This window comes from Rhinatrema bivittatum, chromosome 1 (assembly GCF_901001135.1).
Source record: "Rhinatrema bivittatum chromosome 1, aRhiBiv1.1, whole genome shotgun sequence".
Classification (NCBI taxonomy): Eukaryota; Metazoa; Chordata; class Amphibia; order Gymnophiona; family Rhinatrematidae; genus Rhinatrema; species Rhinatrema bivittatum.
In genome coordinates this window covers 445,650,985-445,670,140 of record NC_042615.1, presented here as the reverse complement: position 1 = coordinate 445,670,140, position 19,156 = coordinate 445,650,985, and the positions used below count along the sequence as shown (strand labels likewise).

Sequence of the window (19,156 nt, the reverse complement as noted above, 5' to 3'; positions counted from 1 at the left end):
CTCCAACATTGCTCTCTACTTCAACAGTAAGAGGTAATGGGGAATTAGACTTAAACAGCAACCAAGGGCACTGACTTTGATGGTCTGAGAAACCAATAAGTATAGGGGTGACTTTTATGGCGTGCAGATACTACCATAAGCTTGCTGGGCAGACTGGATGAACCATTTGGTCCTTTTCTGCCATCATTTCTGTTTCTATTTAACCTCATTTATTTCAATGTATATACTGCTTATCATAAAAATATAATCAAAGTGAAACATAAAACACAGCTTAAAATACTGCAGTGCAAAATATAAACAGTGTAATTCACATCAAAACAGACATAACAAGACATTACATATAAACCTTAGAAGACATGATATAACTATACCCTCTCATTAACTCAATCTGCCAAGAGTCCAATCACATTTTGATTTAGACGACTAAATGGGAAATAGCTAAGGGATTAATGAAATACGGTACACGGTAGATTTTAAAACCCCTGCGCACCGGCGCGCGAAAAGCCCCGGGGCTTACGAACGTCCCGGGACTTACGAACGTCCCGGGACACGCCCCCTCCCGCCCCTAAAAGGGGCGGGAGGGGGCGTGTCCAGGGGGCATGTCCAGGGGGCGTGTCCGGGGCAGGGGGTGGTCCGGGGTCATGGCGATGGTTCGGGGGCAGGCCGGGAGGGCGGTCCCGAGTCCCCCGGCACTGCGGCCTGTGCCGGGGGATGCCGGGGAGGCGCGCGCAAGTTACGCCTGCTTCAAGCAGGCGTAACTTGCCCAACAAAGGTAGGAGGGTGGATTTAGGTAGGGCTGGGGTAGATAGGGGAAGGGAGGGGAAGGTGGGGGGACGCGGAAGGAAAGTTCCCTCCCAGGCCGCTTCGATTTCGGAGCGGCCTCAGAGGGAATGGAGGCAGGCTGCACGGCTCGGCGTGCGCAGGCTGCCGATTTTGCGCAGCCTTGCGCGTGCTGACCCCGGATTTTATAAGATACGCGCGGCTACGCGCATATCTTATAAAATCTGGTGTACTTTTGTTCGCGCCGGTGGCGCAAACAAAAGTACGCACACGCGTATTTTTTGAAGATCTGCCTCTTACGTTTAGTGCACATTTCCAAACTGCTTTAGCACACCTTTTTAGGAGCAAAACTTCACTGCCAATTTAATAAAGTTTTAGCGTGCAGAAAGATGCACTAAAGTGAAGGGGAAAAGTGCACAAACATTAATACAGTCCCATGCAAATTCCATGCACAAGGTATTAATATCCAGCACAGAGAGGTGTGTTAAAACCTGCTGCATTTAATAGTGGGTTTTTTAAACACTAGAAATTTAAATACAGGGTTAAGAACATAAATGCCATGCTAGTCAGACCAAAGGTCCATCAACCCCAGTATCCCATCTCCAACAGTGGCCAGCTCTAAAAGTAGATTCAATTTTTGCTCTAATGCCCCATAACAATTGGTGGGTCTCTGAGTCACCTGGTTAATAACTACAGATTTTTATTTCAAGAATCTGTCTTTTTAAACCCAGCTACGCTAATTGTCTTGACCACGTCCCTCCAGCAATGAATTCTACAGCCTGATTATAAGAGAAAAAAATACTCTCTCCAATTTGTTTTAAATCTGCTACCTGCTAACTTCAAGGAGTATCCGCTAATCCTAGTGTTTTCTGAAAGAGTAAGTAGCCATTCCCTATTTACCTGTTCTACTCCACTCATGATTTTGTAGTTCTCGATCATGTTCTTATTTAAAAACTTTATAGTGGTTACTTACCTGTACCATTGGTTCTCCGATGAATAGCAGAATGGCAATCCTCATATGTGGGTAACACTATCAGACGGAGCCTGGCATGGAACTTAGACTTCAAAGCTTCTAGATATTTTGGGCATGCCTTTCTTTTCTGAAAACTCTAGAAAACCCTTATCCATTCTCTCATCTCCTCCCATTTAGACTATTGCAACCTGCTTCTCACAGGTCTCCCAGCAAGCATTCTCTCTCCATTGCAATCTGTCCTAAATTCAGCTATACGACTTATCTTTTGCCAAAGTCGCTATGCTCACATACCCCATCTTCTGAAATCACTGCATTGGCTCCCTATCCACTCCCTCGTACAGTTCAAGCTTCTCTTTCTCACCTACAAATACCTTCAATCTGCAGCGCCTTACTACTTCTCCTCTCTTATTCTTTCTGTGACCATCCTCGTGCACTCCGCTCACTGGATAAGTTGTTCGTATCTGTGCCCTTCTTCTCCTCTACTGCCAATTCCAGATTCTGTGCTTTCTCTCTGGCTGTGATATGTGCTTGGAATAGTCTTCCTGAACTGGTGCATGACATATTTAAATCCCAATTAAAGACCCACCTTTTTGAAACTGCTTTTAAATCTTATGCCTGATTGTCTGCTTTAAGTCTTGTTAACTAACTTTCTTTTCTTTTTAACTATTGTCTTGCTTTATGAAATACTCTTAGTCTCTTGTCCTGTATGTCTGTCTTTTTAGATTATAAGCTCTTGAGCATGGACAGCTTTTTTTTATATGTTTGCAAAGCTCTGCGTATGTCCTGTAGCGCTATAAAAATGTTAAATAGTAGTATGTGCAGCCCTAGCTTCCTCCCTGCCTCCCAGGCAAGGCCCCTCAATCTATAATAAAAATAAGACTTTGAGAGACACTTCAAAACAAAGCAGAGTTTTATGAGGCCTGACCTCCTGCTGTTCATCAAAGAACTAACATTACAGGTCAGTAACTTCACTTTCTCTGAGGACAAGCAGAAGGGCAGTCCTCACATGTGGATACAACTAAGCTACATGTTGTCTCAAACACAAAGGGAAAAACTAAACAATACTAGGAAATACTATTTTATGTGGCATCAGACCAATCTCACATTATCTGTTTTTTCTTTTATTGTGGCAGTCTAAACAAATAATGGGCTCTAAGAGGGAATGGAGTTGGGTTCTACATCTTAAAGCGACTGTAGCACAAGCTATTTAAAATTCAGTTTCACTTTGGGAACCTCTACCAAAAACAGGGATGCGGTGTGAACACATGGAGAAAATACCACTTCACAACTTTGCTTCCAACATAGAGCTCCAGCACTATGAGACTTGACGTGCCCCACCAGACCCAGGTCATCCTGGGTAAGAGAAAGGGCACAATTCACTAACCTAGAAAAAAAGAGCTCTTGGCTATGGTCATTCCAGGTTTATTGATATCCAGAACACTGGAGCAGACTATCTGAGGGGCTTACTACCACTCCAGATAGAAAGCTACAGATCACTAATATCCAAAGAATAACAGCAGAATGCCATTACTTACATACAAAATTAGGCAGTGACTAGAAACATGCACAGACAATTTACTAGGGAATAACCTGAAGTGGATGAGAAAGGTACTAGGCTCTAGAGACAGACCCTGGCTGCTGCTAACAAAACTTTTTAATCTTCCAGGTGAGACAATATGCCAACAAGAGTGCAGAGGCTCAAAAGAGCTCCTAACCACTGGGTAAGCATCATGCTGAAATCCTATGACACAGTGGAAGTCTCACCAATATCTTTGTAGATTTTCTTTTTCAAACCAAAATTATAAAGCTTTGTGCCAGATTATCACCTAGTAAATAAATCTGTAATTCAATCCTCTCCTGTGTCAAATCTATGAACTTGGTAATTAAATCCCTACAACACAGTAGTTTTGAAGGCCTTAGCAAATGATTTAGTTATGCCACTGACAGGTCGATACTCTAAGGCCGCGGTAGAACGTGCGGCAGTGCCTGGCGCACCCTCGTTCCCCGCACGCACAGTTCTCTTCACCTACCGCTCGATACTCTCTTCTAATTGCATGCAAATGCATGCCGCGTCTGCGAAGTGTTAGGGAAGCGTTAGGCCCGCGCAACCCATTTTACTGTATAGAGCGCCTATACAGTAACCTGGGTGCTCGGGCCTAACGTTTCACGGCCACGCTGGTATCTGTCATTTCAAATGTCATTTGAAATGACAAATACCAGGAAGTCGGGATTGCCGTCCCCTCTCCCCTCCTCCCGAAGCAAAAAAAAAAAGTGAAAAAAAAAGTTGCGAGAGAGAGAGAGAGGGGAGAGGACGGCAATCCTACGCTCGGCAACTTACTTTTGCAGCCCCCCTCCGGACATCGTGGCTTCCCCCGTGCCAGTTCCCCTTCCCCTCCTCCCGAAGCAGGGTGCGAAAAGCGCGAAGCGACTTACTTTTGCAGCCCCCTCCGGACATCGGACGACCTCTCCTGCCTCCAGCTGCTTGCGAAGAAGGACGCCTGCACGGCCGCTGAAGACGTGACATCATGACGTTTGGCGTCACGGCATGTGACGTCACGTCTTCAGCGGCCGTGCAGGCGTCCATCTTCGCGAGCAGAAGGAGAGGTCGTCCGATGTCCGGAAGGGGCTGCAAAAGGTGAGTCGTTTCGTCGCTTTACACTGCCAGTCCCTTCTTCCCTCCTCCCGAAGCAGGGCGCGAAAATCAGCCTTGCTCCGGGAGGAGGGAAGAAGGGACTGGCAGTGTAAAGCGGCGAAACGACTTACTTTTTGCAGCCCCTTCCGGACATCGGACGACCTCTCCTGCCTCCAGCTGCTCGCGAAGATGGACGCCTGCACGGCCGCTGAAGACGTGACGTCACGACGTTTGGCATCAGGCATGTGACGTCACGTCTTCAGCGGCCGTGCAGGCGTCCATCTTCGCGAGCAGCTGGAGGCAGTAGAGGTCGTCCGATGTCCGGAAGGGGCTGCAAAAAGTAAGTCGCTTCGCCGCTTTACACTGCCAGTCCCTTCTTCCCTCCTCCCGGAGCAAGGCTGCTTTTCGCGCCCTGCTTCGGGAGGAGGGGAGGGGGAACTGGCACAGGGGAAGCCACGATGTCCGGAGGAGGGGGGCTGCAAAAGTAAGTCGCCGAGCGTAGGATTGCCGTCCTCTCCCCTCTCTCTCGCAACTTTTTTTCACTTTTTTTTTTCTTCGGGAGGAGGGGGGAGGACTGGGGCTGCCCCGGAGGCCAGCATCCATGGACACGGCCAGGGCAGGTGAGAGGGGGCTGGGGGAAAGCTTGCCGCCTACCCTTACCCCTGCCTCTAACGCAGGGGTAGGGGTAGGCGGTAAGTTAGCAGGTTAAACGCGGGGCAAAATGGCAGCGATAGTCGGGGCGCGCGTTACAGTATCGGAGGAGAATAGCTAATTCCTTCATTATACAGCTAATTCGTTCATTTACATATCATATACATGCTGAGTGCGGAAAGGGTTATGCGTCTGTTTTAAGAAGCGCTAAGGACGCGTGAAACTGGAGACTGTATCGCTGGATCACCTTACGCGTCCGAATTGTGCGCTCCCAGCACGTTACAGACGGGAAATCTTCAACCGCACGTTACAGTATCGACCTGTGAATAAGCTAGTTATTTTATCCTTGTCTAAGGGATGCTTGCCTGTATCTTTGAAAAAGACATGTTCGTCCCATACTTAAAAAAATCAAATTTAAATCCTTTAAATCTGAATAATATCCTCTGATAGCCTGTATAACCACGTTAATTTACCTGCTTCCTCTGATAGCCTGTATAACCACGTTAATTTACCCTGCTTCCTCTGATATTGCTTATAACTATGATAACAGGACTTTACACAACCCGCTACACATCACTCATCCTGCCCTATCTCAGATTATAGATTTCACACCCGCCTTACCCACTCCTCCCCATCCCCTACATTCCACCCACAACCCCTCATCCCTACCACAGAAAAGTATCCACCTGTTACCTCATACTAACCCACCCCTGCAGCGAACACCACCCTACCCCACACACAACAACCAAACAATAGCAGAACCCCCCCACTCTTTACAACTATGTCTCCACAACCTATTACCACCATAAAACACTTCTACACACCCCACAAAATGACCAGTCACTCACACATAACACAACAAAACAGATCAATTATTCCCATTATGGCATCCCCCCTCACACAAATCTTGGGCATGCTATCCTTTTCCATTCTACTACTTAATGCCCAATCCATTCTAAAAAAGACCATTCTACTACAGGACATCCTCACAGACGAAGCCCCTGATATATGCGCCATCACGGAATCCTGGTTAAAGGATACCGACTCAGTCTTAATTAACCAACTCTCCTCAGATGCATACAACTTATTTTCCATACCTAGAAATAAAAAAAAAGGAGGTGGACTACTCCTGGCCGCCAAAAAGAACTTCAGCCTCACACTGCAAAACATTATACCACCCCCCAAACTGGAAATCAGCACATTCAAATCTAACTCCCTCCAACTCTGCTTAATCTATGCCCCCCCCTGGCCTTCTCGAAAAAAATCCCTCCCCACTCATAGAATACATCTCCAAACACATAAACAATACCAAGCCTGCCATAATTCTGGGAGACCTGAATATCCATGTAGACCGCAACCCCCTCTCCCCTTCTTGTGAAGCTATCCTGACAGCTATGACAGCACTTGGTTTCAAACAAAATGTCTCAGAACCCACTCACAAGGCTGGGCATACACTCGACCTCATCTTTACCAACTCCTCAATCCAAACCGACCAACCCAGATGCACACCCATCCCCTGGTCTGACCACTTCCAAATAGACACACACTGCACAATCAAAGACACCCCCCCCCCTCGCAACCCAAAAAAACAATAACATTTCGCAAAAAAGGCAAAACTGAAGATATCATTGAAGCCCTCTCAAAAGAACTCCCCAACTTAGACCTCACTGACGCAGACACAGCCACAACTTCATGGTTTCAAATCACCACAGACATAGCAGATAGACTCTGCCCATCCCACTCCAAAGAAATCAAAGCCAACAAAAATAATAAGAACCCATGGTATACAAATGAACTTAAAACCATGAAACTCGACCTTCGCAAAGTTGAAAAATCCTGGCGGAGGAACCAAACACCCACCATACTAGCACAGCTTCGCACCCTTCAACACACCTACAGAAAAGCCACTGAAAAAGCTAAGAAAGACTTCTATGCCGCAAGAATCCATCAGTTCCAATTCAACCCACAAGCCCTCTTCCAATACGTAACCAACCTTATCACAGCACCAGACAGACAGAACCTTAAGCACGACGATGAAACAAAATGTGAAAAATTAGCTTCATACTTCAACACCAAGGTACAGACCATCATGGCCCGATTCTTACCTCAACCCAACCTTCAGAACTTAACAACTAGCAGCAATACTCCCAATGACCACTACAATCCCATAACACCCATACATACCCTAAACATCACCCTCTCAAGTTTTGAAAACACATCTACACTAGAAACTGAAAATATTATCAAAAAACTCAAACCCGCCTATCATCCCTCAGACAACCTGCCCACCTCAACACTAATCTCAAACCCCACATCTATTGCCAAACACATCGCAAACATCCTCAATAAATCTATCTCACTGGGCCAGGTCCCAACACAACTGAAACAAGCCATTATAAAACCCATCCTCAAAAAACCGGACTTAGACACCTCTGATCCAGCCAACTATCGCCCAGTGTCAAACCTCCCGTTCCTCTCCAAAATACTCGAAAAAATAATTAATAGACAAATTACAGAATACATAGAAGACCACAATATTCTCTCATCTTCCCAGTTTGGTTTCGTAAACACCATAGCACAGAAACCCTACTTATCTCCCTCTCGGAAACCATACTCAAAGCCCTGGACAAAGGACAGCCCCACATACTCGCACTTCTAGACATATCTGCGGCATTCGACACAGTCAATCACAACATACTCATTAAACGCCTCAAGGAAATTGGCATCACAGACAACGCCCCTTCTCTGGTTACAGTCTTACCTACATGACCAGGAGCTATAAGGTAAAAATCGGCCGCAATGAATCCAAACAGGTCAAGCTATCTCAAGGAGTTCCACAAGGCTCATCCCTATCATCAACCCTTTTCAATATCTACCTCATACCCCTCTGCATACTGCTCTCCAAACTGGGTTTCCAGCACTTCATATATGCAGACGACGTACAGATACTCATACCTGTAACAGACTCTATCACTAATGCCATGAAGACTTGGAATTCTGCTTTATCTGACATAAACAAACTTCTGACTGATAACTTTCTGGCACTCAACACTAACAAAACTGAACTTCTCATCCTCTCTCCCCCCAGCATTCCCACACTCAGCCTTTCTGCCCCAGGCTGCCCTCCCACCCAATTCGTCCGCAGCCTAGGCATATGGATAGACAACCACTTTAACCTCAAAAAATTCATTTCTAACACCATAAAGAGCGGTTTTCTTCAAACTCCATACCTTGAAGAGAATCAAACCACTCTTACACACTTCTGACTTCCGAACAGTACTGCAGGCTATGATCCTATCCAAATTGGACTACTGCAATGCTATTCTACTAGGCCTACCAAAAAGCACCCTCCAACCATTACAGCTCCTACAAAATGCTGCCGCCCGAATCCTCACTAACACTCACCGTCACGACCACATCACCCCAGTTCTTCAATCCCTACACTGGCTCCCAGTCACCTCCAGGATAATCTATAAATCCCTCACACTCATACACAAAGCCGTTCACAACCAAAACATGCACTGGTTCCCTGAACATCTCCACATCCACAGCTCAGCCAGACCAACTAGAAAACAGCACCAAGCCAAACTCCTGACACCCTCCCCCAAAATCATCAAACATACCACGATCAGAGAAAGATCATTCATTATAGCAGGCACGTCCCACTGGAACAAAATGCCAACCCACCTACGCCAGGAACCTTGCCATAGAAAATTCAAACAGAATCTCAAAACCTGGCTCTTCAAACTAGCATACCCCGATTAACCAACCACGCCCAAATTTTACATACCCTACCTTCACGCCCCTCCCCGACACATACACCCCTAATGAACCTTACATACATGACCCCCCTACCCCACCCTCTCCCCTTACTTCCATCACCCCTCTACCCCCACCACCTCCCACTCCCCTTTCCTACTCCTCCTCCTCCCCAACCCAACAACCCAACCCCATCCTCCTCCTACCCCTCCATCTCCGCCTACTCACCTACCACATTATAAATAATTAAAGAACCTATTCTCTCTTCAACCCTCCTTAAGAACTACCTCTCCTTACCCACCCTTGATACCTATCAACTTGTGAATAGTTAAATAACCTTATCTCTCCTACTCTCCTCAACAGTTTATCATGTAACCTCCTCATAATCCACCTATCCTAAACTGAATTAGTTGTCATAATGTTTATATACTCTAATTTATTGTAAAGCTAAATAATGTTTATCTATACTTATCTACTCTAAATTATTGTAAAGCCTGTTGCTACGTTACAATGTGAACCGAGGTGATGTTTTTGACGTGCCCCGGTATATAAAAAATTCTTAAATAAATAAATAAATAATGATCATACATAATACTTATCAGTTTTGCAGCCAAAGTTTATTGAAACCGCTGTATTCAAACAACTCCATCAGCTCCTGGAAGAATTCAATATTTAGATTCCTTCCAATTTCATTTTCAATGAAAGTACAGCACAGAAATTCAAATTCAATCTTTAGACTTACTTCTGTCAGGGAAAGGGCTGTCTCATTGGCAGGCCCAGGTCTTTGGAATGCATTACCTACTGAATTAAGACTCCAGAGTAATATAAAAGAGTTTTAAGAAAGCATTGAAAACCTGGCTATTTGTACAAGCATTTCAAATAGAAGCCAGCTAGAAAATTTATTATGTTATTATATCAATTATGTTTAACATTTTACTTTATTTTAAATTTTTAAGATGTTATTTATTAGTTATGCATAAAGTTTAGTTCTTAATTAGATTTTAATGTGTATTTAGTTTTAAGTTAGATTTAGGATTTTATGATTGCTTTCCGTGTTTTTATGAATTATTGTATGTTATGTTGAATTTATTGTAAAGAAACATTGTAAACCGGTGTGAAGGTTCATACCAACATCGGTCTATAAAAACCAGGAAATAAATAAATAAATAGATAGATAGATAGATAGATAGATGCTTTTAGCATATGGTTTAGATACTGGTGTTGAATTTATTTTAGTATTGACATCTCAGCAGCTTTTGATACCATAGATCATACTATTTTTTTTGGCCTGCCTTTCAGAAATTGGTATTCCAGGAGAGTACTTGCATGGTTTCAGTCATATCTAGCACAGGATTAGGCTTGCAGTGAAGAATCTATGCAGACGATATACAATGTTTCTTTCCTACTTCTTCTGATACAAAACCACCTTAGGCCTAATTTTGATTTATCTAAATGCAATTAAAATGTTGGCTCACGAATAATAGATTATGAACATTGGCAAAACTGAGATCAGGCAGCTTAGCAGAGTGCAGAAACCTCGAGGTCCTTTAACTGCCCACTTCAATAGGCTAAATATTCCAATAGTGAATAAATTCTGTATTTTGGGCACCATTTTTTTAACCAGAGCTTGACTTTTAAAGTTCATACTAAATTACTGGTCTGTAGTTTCTTTTTATAAAATTGCATGTACTAAGGAATCATAAGCCCTTCCAAGAAGGGAACCGTAGACAGCTATCTAGCAAATCCTTGGTCCTGATGCCCAACGAGCCAACTCATGATTCAGTGCCATTCCAGTCTCCGGCTGAAGTTAAAATCTGAGTCTGAAGAATTCTAGGTGTCTATTTTATGTTTTAGGAATTTTATTCTGAAGAGGAATATTTTCCTGACCTCCCCTTGACCTTTCCCCTCCAAGGGCAATGAACAGGACCCTCCTAGGATCTATCCTCCCCAGTTTTTGTGCAGAGAATGGCTGAGACCTTTCCTTTAAATTTAAAAGAGTGAACTCAGGGAACCAATATTGGGCCTTTTCAAATAACTTGATGACCCTAAGTATTGTGGCAGTCCCCATCCACCAACTTCAGCATGTATGTAAGAGAGAGTATCTGGGACATCCTACTCCAAGTACTTCCTCTGTTGATGAGGAAGGACACTAGGAGCAAAGGAACTCATAGTAAACCTTTTAGCCTTTCTCCCATCTTCTGACTCACCTACTGGTGGTGACTCCCAACACAGCGTTTTCACCAACTCTTATTTAAAATTATTTCTGGACCGCATTATCTCTGGGGACCAGGGACCAACACGCCCCTCCCATTTGATCACACCCTCCCATAACACCCCCACACACCACATTCTTATATCCAATTAAAATATGATACATTAATGCAAAAAGCGCCCGCAAATAGTTGGCAGTAAAGGGCCACACTTTATTAGCATAACAAATAAACAGAACAATAAAAACATGTTTCCGAGCCATGGTCATGGACACCAGGGCTGTGCCCTCAAGTCACTCACCACCCGCCATGACAACCAAGCAAGGGTAGCGATCTTCACTCACCAGCCCCCTGCCTTGGTACCAAGCAAGGGGGCACCCATCCGGGTGAAACCCCCAATTCTGCCGTAGAGGTGTTCCCTTGGCAGCTGACAACTGGCTCGTTACCATGATGCAACATTTACTCCACCCATCAGAGCTTGCCATTAGCTTGGGTAAGTTCTTCAGTTTTTAACTCAACATGGTTAGCATCAATGCGAAAACTCAGCGCCAATTCATCAATTTTAGCACCAAGGTGAAAGTCAATCAGTCCAAAAGAGAAATCTACTTGTTTGTAGTGCTGATTGACAGGCCTTTGGTCATCTAGCTCCCTCTCAAAAATTGAAAAGGCCAAAACTGGAGAGGTTTTAGTAGGTCAGGATAGGTTAGCCTGGGTGACCAAGAGATATACCAGTAGCTATGGTTCAAACTCTTACAATCTGTCCCAGAGGATGAATTCACCTCCAGACAATTCTGCTTGGGAATTATGTATCAAATGTTGCTATCTCTAGGTCTTGGAGTCAATGAATTGTGCTAACACTTTGGCACTTTCATTCAAAGTTCAGTGCTGATTATCTTCAAGTCCTTACTGAACCCTAGGGAATCCTGTCACAGGCCGAGCAGCAAAGGTTCCCTGTTCTCTGAGCCTATGCTGTCATTGTATTGATAATTCCCCAGCCAATCCATGAAGTTGGTTGTTCTTTGGAATTTGATGCCTTCCATGCCAGTGAACAAGTATTGGGTTTTTTTTTGCAGAGATCACGTAACGTGATTTAATTTTCGAAGCTTGTGCAGCATCGTTCAATCAAGGACATTGTGCTCCAACCCCAAGCAATGCTTTCAAACCTTGTGATGATCTGTGATAGATATCTTCTGATTAGAGAATGGGCACAGTTTGAAATTACTGACCAACTTCTCTGCTATAGTCAGGAAAATAGATTAAATTAAATCAAAAGACGTAATTTTTCTGTGAACAAGGTGCAAAGGTTAGGGCAAGCAGGACACACACAAAAAAAAAAAAGCATTAAGTGAAGAAAAACCTGTCTAGGTAAACAATTCAGAAGTTCTAAGGACTAAGAGGCCTGATCAAGAAAAAATATACATTGTGGTGAAAAGAGGACCCCAGTGAGGAGATGTATCCAAACTTTACTGCAGAAAAAAAAAAGACACAAACTGAGGTGGTCAGATGTAGAAGCAGCAATAGGAATTCCCATACATACTTTTCCAAAAGGCTCTGAGAGAAGTTCCACATTGTCAGTCTGATTATATCACCCACATGTGACTGGTTATCCAGTCACATTTATTTATTTATTTATTTAACACTTTTTTATACCGACCTTCATAGTAATAACCATATCGGATCGGTTTACATTTAACAAGGGTATAACTGTAGCATAACTAAAGAAAATTAAACAAAAGAAATGAATACGGCAAGTTTTCCTGTATAAATCAAGTTTTCCTGTATAAAAGTTGTCACCTACTGTTTGAAGTTGATTGTTTACATTACTATTAACTGTTTTATGTAAAACCATGTTGCTATTATATGTTCACTTACTGTATACCCGGTTACTTGTAAAGCCTTGTGCTAAGTTATTGTTTACTGTAAACCGAGGTGATGTAGACCTTTACGTACCGCGGTATATAAAAATCTCCAAATAAATAAATAAATAAATAAGTTACATTCAACAAGGGTAAAGAACTTGGAAGCTTTATTAGCTGGAAGGAAGTAAAGGTGGAAAATAATTAAGAAATACAATAGAGAATACGGGATTAAAGCTTACGAGTGCTTTAACCTAGAGGTGCCCTAGTCATCGTTCATGAAGATCAAAGATCTTCATGAAGATCAAAGATATTTAATAAATATTTGACAAAATGTGATATTTTTTCACAGAAATAAACTTCTAGAACAAGGGTTTATGATTTGATGTTGGAATGCCCTTCCAGAAGAGGTTGTGAGGATGAAACAGTAAGGGGGGATTTTCAGAGCCCTGCTCGCCTAAATCCGCCCAAAACTGGGCGGATTTAGGCGAGCAGGGCCCTGCGCGCCAGTGAGCCTATTTTACATAGGCTCACCGGCGCGCGCAGAGCCCCGGGACTCGCGTAAGTCCCGGGGTTCTCTGAGGGGGGCGTCGTCGGGGGGTGTGTCGGGGGCGGGCCCGAACCGCGCGGCGTTTAGGGGGCGTGCCTGGAGCGTTTCGGGGGCGGACCCGGAGGCTGGGTTACGGCCCGGGGCGGCCAGGGGCGTGGCCGCGCCCTCCGGACCCGCCCCCAGGACGCGTCCCGGCGCGCAGGAGGCCCGCTGAGCGCGGGGATTTACGCCTCCCAGAGGGAGGCGTAAATCCCCCGACAAAGGTAAGGGGGGGGCTTAGACAGGGCGGGTGGGTGGGTTAGGTAGGGGAAGGGAGGGGAGGGCAAAAGGAAGTTCCCTCCGAGGTCGCTCCGATTTCGGAGAGGCCTTGAGGGAACGGGGTAGGCTGCGCGGGCTCGGCGCACGCCGGCCTATACAAAATCGATAGCCTTGCGCGTGCCGATCCAGGTTTTTAGCAGATACGCGCGGCTCCGCGTGTATCTACTAAAATCCAGCGTACTTTTGTTTGCGCCTGGAGCGCAAACAAAAAGTAGGCCTATTCGCGGAGTCCTGAAAATCCGCCCCTAAATTGAATTCAAAAGGGCAAGGGATAAACAATGTGGATCCCTAAAGGCTAGAGTTTTGGAAATTAAGGAAAGGGTACATGGGAGTAACCTGAATGGACTGCTAGTATTCTTGTGCCTTAACAGCAAAAGAATTACTATCCTTAACCAATTAGCCTTGATGCTTGTGGTGAACACAACTGCATCATCGTCTGCTTTGACTAATAGGAAAAGGGGGAACTGGATTCAGAAGACAGCCAGTGCTGGCCCCGACTTTTATGGTTCAGGATACTAATATGTAGACAGATGAAGCACAGGACTGCTTCTACAGTCAAGTCCTAAAGCAAGCACATTCAAGCAGCATTGTCTGAATTAAGAAGGCTGCTCACCTCGTACAAATGTTATAAGTAATTTTGTAAATATTGCTACCCTTAAGATAATGCTTGGGGGTAACCTGCACGCAGTGGCAGTTAACTACCAAACGAAACTCCCTGGGCAGATTGGATAGACCAGTTGGGTCTTTTTCTGCCGTCATTACTATGTTATTATGGAGGGAGGAAGGATAGAGAAAACATGAAAAAGCACTCTTTTCGCTAGGAGAATGGAAGTTGACTATAAATCTACCACCAGCAGGTATGGAAATCAATACTGTGACAGAATTTAAGTATGCTTGTAACATATCAAGGATAATAATAGAAACAAGTAGGTGTTTGCAGTATTGCCAACAACCCACCCTTTATTCCCTCAAGAGCACAGGCCAGAGGAAAACTGATAAGAGGAACATAAAGTACGGATAATGGCAGCACAAGTTAGTGTCACTGATCATCATGGGGCAGCAGAATAGAAACAAGCAGGATACCAATGCCCAGATACCAACAGATTGGAGGTGGTAACTAATACAAGTCCAGCAAGGACAAAGGCAGCCAGAGATTCAGGAAACAGCTGTTTTAATCTATTGCAAAGCGTAGTTGCAAAACATGGGGAAAGCACCTGTATGCTGGATTAAGTATGGTAACTTATATACTCATTTATCGGAATGGGAAGACAACAAAAGCTGACTTGGATAAGGGGTGATATCCTACAATCAGTCCAAGCTTTACAGCTGTTATATGGAATATATTCCTAGTAGTAAAGACCCAAAATAACGAGGCAGCAAGAAAAGCCAATTGTTCTTATCTGTCATCACCTATTATACACTCTATTCTGTTGCTTCCCAATAAAGGGGGGCAGTTTCTCCAAATGGGTTTGTTTGTGTACATTTTGACATGAAAGTACCTCATTCATAAACCATAGTATGGTGGGGATAATCTCAATCTCTCAAAATTACTACTAATGTCCTTCTTAGTACTTGCATTTGTGCCCAAAGAGAGCTTCGTTTTGGAGTTCATAGGGTGTACATCTAACAGACAATGTATCAGGATATGTTTGGAAATTCTTCCTACTCAGGCCAGTGGCACAATATAATTGGGACTATTTCTATATCTTTCTGCCACATTTTCTTGGTCTCCGATTGTATAGCTCGGTACTTAAGGATCTTTGCTTTTTCTATACGATGCACAGAATAGTCAGTAGGAGTTATCATCGTCCAATTTCAGTTAACACTGGATTTAGAGAGCTTAGGGCCAACGTTAGCAGCTGCTACTTGTTCTTTTTCGTCGCTCGTCACCAGTTCAATTAAACTATATATATTATATATATATATATATTATTTTTTTTTTAAATTTTAACCATTACCCCTTTTGTTGTTAAACGCTGTATGATTAACTACGTGGACTCAGTTCTTGGTATAAAATTGGCTGCAGCTTTTATTTAAACATAACATAATAACTTTTTGCAGGATACCCGAGCCGGCAGGATGTTCTGCTGCTGCCCACCGCTTGGACCAAGCAAGGCAGACTGACGATAAGGGCCCCCTGCCTTGTTCCCGAGCAAGGGGGCCATCGTCTCATACGCCTCCCGGCGCTCACGGCTACCCCGCCGTCGCGTGATGCCCCCAGCACCACGTGTAATCCGCCTGCACCGGCCCAGATACCCGCCCTTCCTCAAATAGCTGCGACAAAAACCGTCAACATCAACATAAATACAGGAAAAAGGCTGGCTAACATAGATAACTATCTGATTGTATGATAGAAACAGAGTGGGTGGGTGGGTTTTTCTTTTGCAGGGTAATCCGAAAAGGATCGCTTACCGCGAGTCGCAGCCCTTTAAGGGGCCACATGCGTCATCTAAGGGCGCCACTGGCACCTCCCATTGACATCATAGTCCCCTCCTCAGGCTGGGCCCTGACGATGCCCGATCCGACGGCTGCCGGTGAGTGGGCGTGTGATCGCCAACCCCCCCTCGCTGCCTCAGTCGATCTCGTGCTGCTGGCATGGGTGGGCTCCGTGTAGTTGCCCCCGGGCCCACCTTATCTGACAGTAAAGTGCTTTGTAGCCACCAAAAGTGCAATGAAAGAACAAAAACAATTCATTGCCAGCCATTATTAAATAATTCATTTAAATGTAAAGTAGATTAACTTCATTTTAGTGTAAGATTTTAATTCTGTAATTTACTGATTTTTATGTATGCAATCATTTTATTTTATAGAAGCCAAATATTATATACATACTATAGCACGAAGTTATTGCAGTTAACACAACTTTTGGCTTCATTGCTACAGATTGGCATATATGAGCAAACCTGACAAAATTACCTTATAGGAAGGTACAGATGTTGAATGTTCATTAGTATTGTACACAGTGTACCAAAGCAAATACAAGTTCAAAGATTTTCTGAAGGCATCAAGTAGCAAAACTGTTTCATAAAGAAATTGTGCACCACCAACAGCAAGACTGCCAAAAGAAGTGTGATTTTTTAAACCTAGTTTTCTTACAGTATAATTTAAACAACTACAGCAAACTGTTCAAATTCATAGATTTGTGCTACATTAAATTATATTTTAAATTAAAATCAATGAAGAAAGAGAAGTATTTCATTTCCTCCCTCTATATGGATTTGTAATCAAGTTCTGAACAAATGTGATGACTGGTCATAAGTTAATTAAAATTGGAAAACCACTGAAGGAAGGTAATATGCGGTATATTAAACATGTCACATTAGTATGGAATTTATATTTACAATAAACCTTTAGAATAATGCCTTCTTTCACCCTACAACAGAAAGCCACCACATAATCTAAGGGTACCATGTGCAATGCAAAGAATATACGTAAGTATTAATGAATTTAGTTAAGACTCATCTGAACTAGTTAGTCACTGTTCTACTAAAACTACACTTTTTGCATAATTAATACAATGCATATTCATTCACATTTAAAGCAGCAGTTAAACTTATCTAAATATGACTACACCAAAAATTGTTTTACTGCAGGTACGCAGCTTGCTTATAATGGTGACAATCATTCAAAACTGCTATATTATAGATAAGTAGATCGCACTGGAAAAGAAACAAAAAAAATATTAGGTTAAAATTTTAGTTTTCAATATTTTCCCATCTATATCATGATCCAGAAAAGAGACTTACTGACTGCTCTTTGGGATCATCAACTATCGTTGAAAAGGGATAATCTGTATTATTTTATAACTGGGTCAAAATTGTGTCTATGACAAAACACAGACACATTCAAAATGTACTTGCAATGAAAAGATTTACAGAAACATTAACTTCCTCACAGAATAAAACAAAAGAACTGGGTCTAAGCAGCAAAGAAAGAAAAATTTAGATTATAACCTACTAATTTTCTTTCCTTGAATCCTACCAGGCCACTCCAGATGGCATGGATTTTGCTCCCTTTCCAGCAAATAGAGGCAGAGAACAATTGTTTTGATGCCACTCTATATAGGAAAGTGTGCCACCTGCAGCTCTTCGTATTCCTGCAACAAAGCACACAATATTTTACGGTCTGAGCTTTCCTCCAAAGCCTAAATCTTGCACCAGAATGGAAGCTTCAACCGAAGAGAGATCTGTGAAAGAATATAAACACTGTAAGGCAGGTTAAACGCTTAAAAGCAGGTGGGATTCTGGACTGGTAGGACTCAAGGAAAGAAATTTGCAGATAAGAACCACAATGTTTCCTTCCTTATCGACCCATCATACTAGTCCAGTCACATGGGATTTACCCAAGCCACCTCTACTCTGAGATGGAGCTTGATAAGCCTGCCCCCAGTCATTGCAGAGGCTGCATCTGCTAATTCCCACTCTCCAGGAACTAGGGTATGTTGATTCAAAGTCCGTATATGCAGCATCCATCTCGCAATATGAGACATAGAAAGAGCCTGTCAAGGATGCTTCACTTGTAAGACATCACTTGCTTCCAAGAAAACTGACAAATCTTTGGTTCCTCCTTAATGATTTACTTATCTTTATTGGGAAATATAGGAATGCAGTCTCCATGTCTGCCTCGCCACTGCAACCACCACACTAAACAAAGACGATTCAGTATCTTATCTACCACATCTCTTCTCTGCAATGAGAGTGATGGAAAACAACATCTGCCACTTGGGTTCAAACACCCTAAGTCGAAACTACCTCAAATAAACAAGAGGAACAAAAAACTGAGTAAAAACTGAGGATCCAAGATAGCGTTATAGCACCTACTGTGTGTGGCAGTCCTTCTGTTTTCCGGTTAATCTTGCTTTCCAATGCCTCATACTGACCGCGACGGGTCCAAACCTTGGAAGGGAGGAGGGAGCATAGGAGATACAAAAGGGAATTGAGCATATGGATAGACATGGCTTAATGGAAAAAAGTCAAATGAAAGCCATGCCTTACTAGTCTGAAAGTGTAAAAATATGAATAACAGCGAACCAGTTGATATAGTACATAGATTTTTAGAAATCATTTGATAAAAGTTCTTCATGAGAGACAAGTAGGAAATTAAATGTCCTGGAAAAGAACGCAATGTTTTATTCTGAAGCTGTAACTGGTTAAAGGATAGGAAACAGAGTAGGGCTATATAGTTAGCTCTTCAACTGGATAAAGATGAATAATGAAGTGTCCCAGGAATTTGTACTGGAAACAGTGTTTAACTTCATTAATGATCTAGAAAAAAAAGCAATGAGCAAGGTTATCAAATCTGAAGATGGCACAAAAGTATTCAAAATAATTAGAACACAAGCTGATTGTGAGAAATTACAGGAAGATATTGCAAGACTGAAATTAGGCAGCTAAATGGCAAATGAAATTTAATATGGGCAAGTGCAAT

General features: G+C 43.2%; 1 protein-coding gene across 13 annotated transcripts in view; it reads right to left on the bottom strand.

Moving 5' to 3' along the window:
* KDM4C (lysine demethylase 4C) overlaps positions 1-19,156 on the bottom strand; it is a 1,194,550-nt gene that overhangs the window by 899,864 nt on the left and 275,530 nt on the right. The window lies entirely within an intron of this gene.